This window comes from Diabrotica virgifera, chromosome 9 (genome assembly GCF_917563875.1).
Source record: "Diabrotica virgifera virgifera chromosome 9, PGI_DIABVI_V3a".
Taxonomy (NCBI): Eukaryota; Metazoa; Arthropoda; class Insecta; order Coleoptera; family Chrysomelidae; genus Diabrotica; species Diabrotica virgifera.
Window position 1 is genome coordinate 65,536,268 of NC_065451.1, and position 9,074 is coordinate 65,545,341.

Here is a 9,074-nt window from a genome sequence, read left to right on the forward strand (position 1 = left end):
ACAAAGCCTTTGATCTGTACAAACTCTTCTCCAAAGTCACCATCTATGTCGATTCGATACTTTTTAGTCAAAATAGAAACTTTTACCCTGATTTCTTCATTGGAAATTGACGATAAGTTGTTTAAAAATCTAAATTCTTCATTAAGACTGATATAAACTTCGGACCTCTCATTCAGTTCTGAATAGAGCGTGTCAATTACGGACTTAATAACACCCCAATTGTAGCTCTTTAGGCTTTTCTATTCGTCGTCGTCTTCTAGATCTACACGTCTTCGTCTTAATAATACTTTTGTAGTGAATTAATTTGTATATCTTTATTGATTACATTTACAAAACTATGATTACTTTTGTTACGAGGAGCAAACACGTCTTACGGCTGCGGATGATGTTATTGGCTCCCGTCTCGCGCCTTGATTTTCCACTTAGCGGCGAACGTTATGAGAGCATATGTAGGGCATGGATATACAGGGTGTCCCGAAAAATTGGTCATAAATTATACCACACATTCTGAGGTCAAAAATAGTTCGATTGAACTTAACTTACCTTTGTACAAATTTTAATGTGCTTCTAAAAAAAGTTACAGTCCGTTGAAGTTACAAAATGAAAATCGATTTTTTTCAATCTATCGAAAACTATTAGAGATTTTTTATTAAAAATGGACATGGGGCATTCTTATGGCAGGAACATTTTAAAACAAAATTATAGTGAAATTTGTCCACCCCATAACAATTTTATGGCGGTTGTTCCCTTTAACCCCCCCCCCCCAAACTTTTGTGTACGTTCCAATTAATTCATTATTGTGGTACCATTAGTTAAACACAACGTTTCTAAAACTTTTTTGCCTCTTAGTAGTTTTTAGATAAGCCAGTTTTTATCGGGATGCGGCTTCTTTTTTAATATGTTTACATAAAAATTTTATGGGGGTTTTGTTCCTTTAAACCCCCAAATGTTTGTGTACGTTCCAATTAAACTATTATTGTGGTACCATTAGGAAAACACAGTGTTTTTAAAGCTTTTTTGTCTTTTTTTGATGTCACTTTTTATCGAGATGTTGCTACTTTTTCAAAATATACCTAATAATGTAAATTATAAATAAATTTTCAGATTATTAACAGCTCTCTATAATCGTACTTAACCATATACAAATATGTGGTGGATTCGACCAATATTCAAAATATCTCGATAAACACTGGCTTATCAAAAAAGTACTAGGAGGCAAAAAAGTTTTAAAAATATGGTGTTTACCTAATAGTGCAACAATAATAACTTAATTGGAACGTACACAAAAGTTTGGGGCGGTTTAAGGGAACAAAACCGCCATAAAATTTTTATGGGGTGCACAAATTTCACTTTAATTTTTTTTAAGATGTTGCTACTATAAGAATACCACATGTCCAATTTCAAAAAAAAATATCAAGAGTTTTCGATATATGAAAAAAAATCGATTTTCAGTTTATAACTTCAAAGGGCTGTAACCTTTTTTGTGTGCACTATTGTACCTAGATAAGTGAGGTTCAATCAACCTATTTTTGACCCCAGAATCTGTGGTATAATTTATGACCAATCTTTTCAGGACACCCTGTATACACGTATAAAACTTAAATTAATATTTTAATGTATTGTAATAAGTTATTGTACTTGTTATCAAATTAACTTATAGAATATGTAATTCTGATTGTTAATAAATGCTTACAAAAAAAATGTATTGTAAAATATCTACAAGAGCTTAAAATATTTATGTTCAATATGTTAAAAATTCTTTTCTCGTAGAGATTTGGATAATCATTATTTGCGCATACATCCGGATAAAACAGTTGAAATACTTCCAAATAACATTGTTGCCAAATATGTTCATATAAAACTGCATCCCCATCTCATTTAAATCAACGTAACTGTAAAGGTGACGATCGACCAAAATATGGTAGTAGTCTTTATAAATTTGTTTCTAAATATAAGGAGAGTTTAGTGAATCATTTAAGACTTCATGTTGGTCAAAAACCTTTTGCTTGTTTGGAATGCAATAAACAGTTTAGTGAAAAACGGAAATTAGATAATCAAATATTAACGAAACAATGATAATATTATTAAAGTCGGTAACTTCAAATATTTGGTTGTGTTCTTTTTGTGATTACAAACCCACAAATAAACCAAGTTACGACATTCATCTGTTAAAACATTCTCTCAAGAAACTCCTCGTTTTTTCCGAATGTAAAAAAGGATTTAAACAAAAATCAAAATTACAATCTCATATTTTTATTCATGCACTGTTTTGTATAAATGTTTTATTCCCAAAGTGGCAATAGGTCCAGAAATATCCAACAAACTTTCACCTGTTCTATCAAAATTATATTCTATTACATTTTCATGTTCATGTATCTGAGGTATGTTAAATGCCACCTGGGCTTAAGATCCAGATGGTACAGTGGGGGCAGTACCACTTGCTATGTGCTGTAAATTTGGGAGTGCGATAGAGACAGCTTCCATAAGTCCTCTATTAAAATTCGCCGTATTTAGCTAATAATGCTGGCCGAACATCGGTCCAAATATGTTTATTTGAAAAATTTAAAAAATCTCTGGGTTCTTCTTTAATTATAGAAAGGATATTTGCATTTAATATAAGAGCTTGAACTTCGCTAGGATTTTGTCCTGCTAAAAATTCGATAAGTGCATCTACAGATCTAATAAAGGTTGACAAATTATGAAATTATGACCTGTGGTATACTCAGGGAGGGTGGCACATACGCTGGAAATATCACTATTTGAAATTGGCATTTTACCTTCTGGAATCACAGAAACTTTTAAAATAGGAAGTCTACGTAAAGTGCGTCTATCGGGAAGATGATTTCGTGGGGATTCAGAGAGGATAATATTCAATTCAGTTTCAGTTAACTCAGAAAATTTGCTCATGTAAACAAGTAAAAAATAAAGATAAATGTAAAGGAATAAAGACTTACAGGAATACAAGCAGCTCCTGCATCGTCTCGGTCCGTCGAATCTCGCTACTAAACAACTGAAGTTGACCAGGAATTATCTGCAATTCTGTGTAGGGATCCTGTTCGCAGCGCTAATTATATTTTCTCACTTGCACGTATTAAATAATTGACAACCAGAACACCCATATCAAAATACAGAGAACATAGAGAGTAGTCTGTCAGGGTTGCTGACATTCGTGACATTCGCCGGAGATATGGCTGGTGAATTTATTCATTTCTTGTTTTAATCAGGTTACGACAATTTTTGGTTATATGGAAACCTCCAAGAACACTGAAAGGAAGGTATCTTCGGTATGTTCTGCCCGTCATCGATGTAAACCTCGACCGCGATCGCGACCTACACCGCGCTCATCCATGTATCTTCGGCATGTTCGTACCCCCAATGTCGAGATGACTGGCGAGCAGAAAGTATTCAGTATAGATGTGCACCTTGTTGAGACACGTAAATTTAAATAAAAAATTGCTTTGTGGATTGTGCAGCTTTTTGTTAATACTTAAGTAAATTAATGGTGGGGGCGACTAAACTAGACCAACAATTTAGCGGGCATGGTCTTTCCGGATATCATCATACGAGGAAAAGAAAAGTATTACAAGAAAAATAAAATATGTTATGATAAAATCCAAGGGAGCGCTGGTTAAAGGATCATGGTGGATCCGGAGCGAGGGGTCACGGGGTCATGACCCCCCAAACGAAAATAAGTATCAATTCAATAATCCTAAGAAAACGGAGAGCTGTCAAACAAAAAAAAATTAGGCCCATCCAAAAAATAATTGAAAACCCACTTATCCTAGGGGTGGTAAGACTAAGCGACCTTGCATCAGAGAAAAGTAATTAAATCACCCTCAAGATCCATGACCCCCAAAAAAATTTCTGGATCCGCCACTGTAAAGGATGTAAAATAAATTGTTTTGACTTACCTCTCTTATCTCTACTATTGTGCCGAAATCAGCCAGTTTAAAGTTTTTTCCGTGTATTAGGATGTTATCATCCTTGATATCGTAATGGACCAAACGTCTTTCTGCCAGGTAGATGGAAGCGAGACATACATCACGGATGCAGTCCCAAAATACGAATTCTGGAACATCATTGGTGATTTTAACGTAGTTTACCAGACTCGTCTGGGATAACTGCATCATTAGGTATATGTCAGCTTCCTGTTCCCATCCCATGATGTAATTTACAATGTGGGGGTGGTACCCCACTTGTTCGAAATTTCTTATTTCTTTGAATTTTTCGGATTCAGAAATTTTATCTGCTTTCAATTTTTTTTATGGCGTAGTTCTTGTTGTCAGATATGTGTTGAGCCTTGAACACAGTACCAAAGTACCCTTCCCCTAAAATTTCAACTGCCGAAAATATTTGAGAAAGGTACGTCTCTTCCAGCGTGTTGAGTGTCACTAAAATCCATAAAATATTCAATTAATTTTAACTCAGCAAGCATTTTCATCTTGTAAACATGCCTTTTATAAACTTTAACTTATTCAACTTTAAAAAACATAGAGATAAATCAAGATATATTATAAAAAAATTAAAAATATGAAACAAAAGTTTTAAGAAACGCTTTTCTTTAGTTACGAGTGACCAAAAATTAAAAATAATATAAAAAAAATCAACTAAAAAGCAAAAAAAAAATTGAAAAAATCTAACACATTCGTGAAAGAAAAACGTGGCGCGTCTTCATCGAATAAACGGTTGTCATCCCACCCTTTTCTTTAACGAATGTGTTAAATTTTTTAAATTTTTTTGCTTTTTGTTTGATTTTTTTATAGTATTTTTAATTTTAGTCATTCGTAACTACAAGAAGTCACTACAAAATTTTAGTCACTCGGAACAAGGGAGCGCTGGTTAAAGGATCATGGTGGATCCAGAGCGAGGGGTCACGGGGTCATGACCCCCCCCCCAAACGAAAATAAGTATCAATTCAATATTCCTAAAAAAACGGAGAGCTGTCAAACAAAAAAAAATTAGGCCCATCCAAAAAATCCAAAAAATAATCGAAAACCCACTTATCCTAGGGGTGGTAAGACTAAGCGACCTTGCATCAGAGAAAAGTAATTAAATCACCCTCAAGATCCATGACCCCCAAAAAAATTTCTGGATCCGCCACTGTAAAGGATGTAAAAATAAATTGTTTTGACTTACCTCTCTTATCTCAACTATTGTGCCGAAATCAGCCACTTCTTTGTACCAGGTTTTTTCCGTGTATTAGGATGTTATCATCCTTGATATCGTAAAGGACCAAACGTCTTTCTGCCAGGTAGATAGAAGCGAGACATACATCACGGATGCAGTCCCAAAAGACGAATTCTGGAACATCATTGGTGATTTTAACGTAGTTTATCAGACTCGTCCGGGATAACTGCATCATGAGGTATATGTCAGCTTCCTGTTCCCATCCCATGATGTCAATTACAATGTGGGGGTGGTACCCCACTTGTTCGAAATTTCTTATTTCTTTGAATTTTTCGGATTCAGAAATTTTATCTGCTTTCAATTTTTTTATGGCGTAGTTCTTGTTGTCAGATATGTGTTGAGCCTTGAACACAGTACCAAAGTACCCTTCCCCTAAAATTTCAACTGCCGAAAATATTTGAGAAAAGTACGGATCTTCCAGCATCTTTGGGCGTCACTAAAATCCATAAAATATTTAATTATATTTAACTCAGCAAGCATTTTCATCTTGTAAACATGCCTTTTATAAACTTTAACTTATTCAACTTTAAAAAATTTATAGCTAAATCAAGATATCTTATAAAAAAATTAAAAATATGAAACAAAATAATTAAGAAACGCTTTTCTTTAGTTACGAGTGACTAGAATTAAAAATAATATAAAAAAAATCAACTAAAAATAAAACAAAAATTGAAAAAATCTAACACATTCGTGAAATAAAAGCGTGGCGCGTCTTCATCGAATAAACGGTTTTCGTCCCACACTTTTCTTTAGCGAATGTGTTAAATTTTTTAAATTTTTTTGCTTTTTGGTTGATTTTTTTACAGTATTTTTAATTTTAGTCACTCGTAACTACAAGAAGTCACTACAAAAATTTTAGTCACTCGTAACAAGGGAGTGCTGGTTAAAGGATCATGGTGGATCCAGAGCGAGGGGTCACAGGGTCATGACCCCCCCCCCCCAAACGAAAATAAGTATCAATTCAATAATCCTAAAAAAACGGAGAGCTGTCAAACAAAAAGAAAATTAGGCCCATCCAAAAAATCCAAAAAATAATTGAAAAGCACTTATCCTAGGGGTGGTAAGACTAAGCGACCTTGCATCAGAGAAAAGTAATTAAATCACCCTCAAGATCCATGACCCCCAAAAAAATTTCTGGATCCGCCACTGTAAAGGATGTAAAATAAATTGTTTTGACTTACCTCTCTTATCTCAACTATTGTGCCGAAATCAGCCAGTTTAAAGTTTTTTCCGTGTATTAGGATGTTATCATTCTTGATATCGTAATGGACCAAACGTCTTTCTGCCAGGTAGATGGAAGCGAGGCTTACATCACGGATGCAGTCCCAAAAGACGAATTCTGGCACATCATTGGTGATTTTAACGTAGTTTACCAGACTCGTCTGGTATAACTGCATCATGAGGTATATGTCAGCTTCCTGTTCCCATCCCATGATGTAATTTACAATGTGGGGGTGGTACCCCACTTGTTCGAAATTTCTTATTCTTTGAATTTTTCGGATTCAGAACTTTTATCTGCTTTCAATTTTTTTATGGCGTAGTTCTTGTTGTCAGATATGTGTTGAGCCTTGAACACAGTACCAAAGTACCCTTCCCCTAAAATTTGAACTGCCGAAAATATTTGAGAAAGGTACGGCTCTTCCAGCGTCTTTGAGCGTCACTAAAATCCATAAAATATTCAATTAATTTTAACTCAGCAAGCATTTTCATCTTGTAAACATGCCTTTTATAAATTTTAACTTATTCAACTTTAAAAAACTTATAGCTAAATCAAGATATCTTATAAAAAAATTAAAAATATGAAACAAAACTTTTAAGAAACGCTTTTCTTTAGTTACGAGTGACTAAAATTAAAAATAATATAAAAAGAATCAACTAAAAAGCAAAAAAAATTGAAAAAATGTAACACATTCGTGAAAGAAAAGCGTGGCGCATCTTCATCTAATAAACGGTTTTCGTCCCACCCTTTTCTTTAACGAATGTGTTAAATTTTTAAAATTTTTTTTGCTTTTTGGTTCATTTTTTTATAGTATTTTTAATTTAAGTCACTCGTAACTTGTATTCCAGTACAAAATTTTAGTCACTCGTAACAAGGGAGCGCTGGTTAAAGGATCATGGTGGCTCCAGAGCGAGGGGTCACGGGGTCATGACCCCCCCCCAAACGAAAATAAGTATCAATTCAATAATCCTAAAAAAACGGAGAGCTGTCAAACAAAAAAAATTAGGCGCATCCAAAACATCCAAAAAATAATTGAAAACCCACTTATCCTAGGGGTGGTAAGACTAAGCGACCTTGCATCAGAGAAAAGTAATTAAATCACCCTCAAGATCCATGACCCCCAAAAAAATTTCTGGATCCGCCACTGTAAAGGATGCAAAAATAAATTGTTTTGACTTGCCTCTCTTATCTCAACTATTGTGCCGAAATCGGCCAGTTCTTTGTGCCAAGTTTTTTCCGTGTATTGGGATGTTATCATCCTTGATATCGTAATGGACCAAACGTCTTTCTGCCAGGTAGATGGAAGCGAGACATACATCACGGATGCAGTCCCAAAAGACGAATTCTGGAACATCATTGGTGATTTTAACGTAGTTTACCAGACTCGTCTGGGATAACTGCATCATGAGGTATATGTCAGCTTCCTGTTCCCATCCCATGATGTAATTTACAATGTGGGGGTGGTACCCCACTTGTTCGAAATTTCTTATTTCTTTGAATTTTTCGGATTCAGAAATTTTATCTGCTTTCAATTTTTTTATGGCGTAGTTCTTGTTGTCAGAGATGTCTTGAGCCTTGAACACAGTACCAAAGTACCCTTCCCCTAAAATTTCAACTGCCGAAAATATTTGAGGATGGTATGTAAACATGCCTTTAATAAACTTTAACTTATTCAACTTTAAAAAACTTATAGCTAAATCAAGATATCTTATAAAAAAATTAAAAATATGAAACAAAACTTTTAAGAAACGCTTTTCTTTAGTTATGAGTGACTAGAATTAAAAATAATATAAAAAAAAATCAACTAAAAAGCAAAAAAGATTGAAAAAATCCAACACATTCGTGAAAGAAAAGCGTGGCGCGTCTTCAGCGAATAAACGGTTTTCGTCCCACCCTTTTCTTTAACGAATGTGTTAAATTTTTTAAATTTTTTTGCTTTTTGGTTGATTTTTTTTATAGTATTTTTAATTTTAGTCACTCGTAACTAAAAGAAGTCACTACAAAATTTTAGTCACTCGTAACAAGGGAGCGCTGGTTAAAGGATCATGGTGGATCCAGAGCGAGGGGTCACGGGGTCATGACCCCCCCCCCCCAAACGAAAATAAGTATCAATTCAATAATCCTAAAAAAACGGAGAGCTGTCAAACAAAAAAAATTAAGCCCATCCAAAAAATCCAAAAATAATTGAAAACCCACTTATCCTAGGGGTGGTAAGACTAAGCGACCAGAGAAAAGTAATTAAATCACCCTCAAGATCCATGACCCCCAAAAAAATTTCTGGATCCGCCACTGTAAAGGATGCAAAAATAAATTATTATGACGTACCTCTCTTATCTCAACTATTGTGCCGAAATCAGCCACTTCTTTGTACCAGGTTTTTTCCGTGTATTAGGATGTTATTATCCTTGATCTCGTAATGGACCAAACGTCTTTCTGCCAGGTAGATAGAGCGAGACATACATCACGGATGTAGTCCCAAAAGACGAATTCTGGAACATCATTGGTGATTTTAACGTAGTTTACCAGACTCGTCTGGGATAACTGCATCATGAGGTATATGTCAGCTTCCTGTTCCCATCCCATGATGTAATTTACAATGTGGGGGTGGTACCCCACTTGTTCGAAATTTCTTATTTCTTTGAGTATTTCGGATTCAGAAATTTTATCT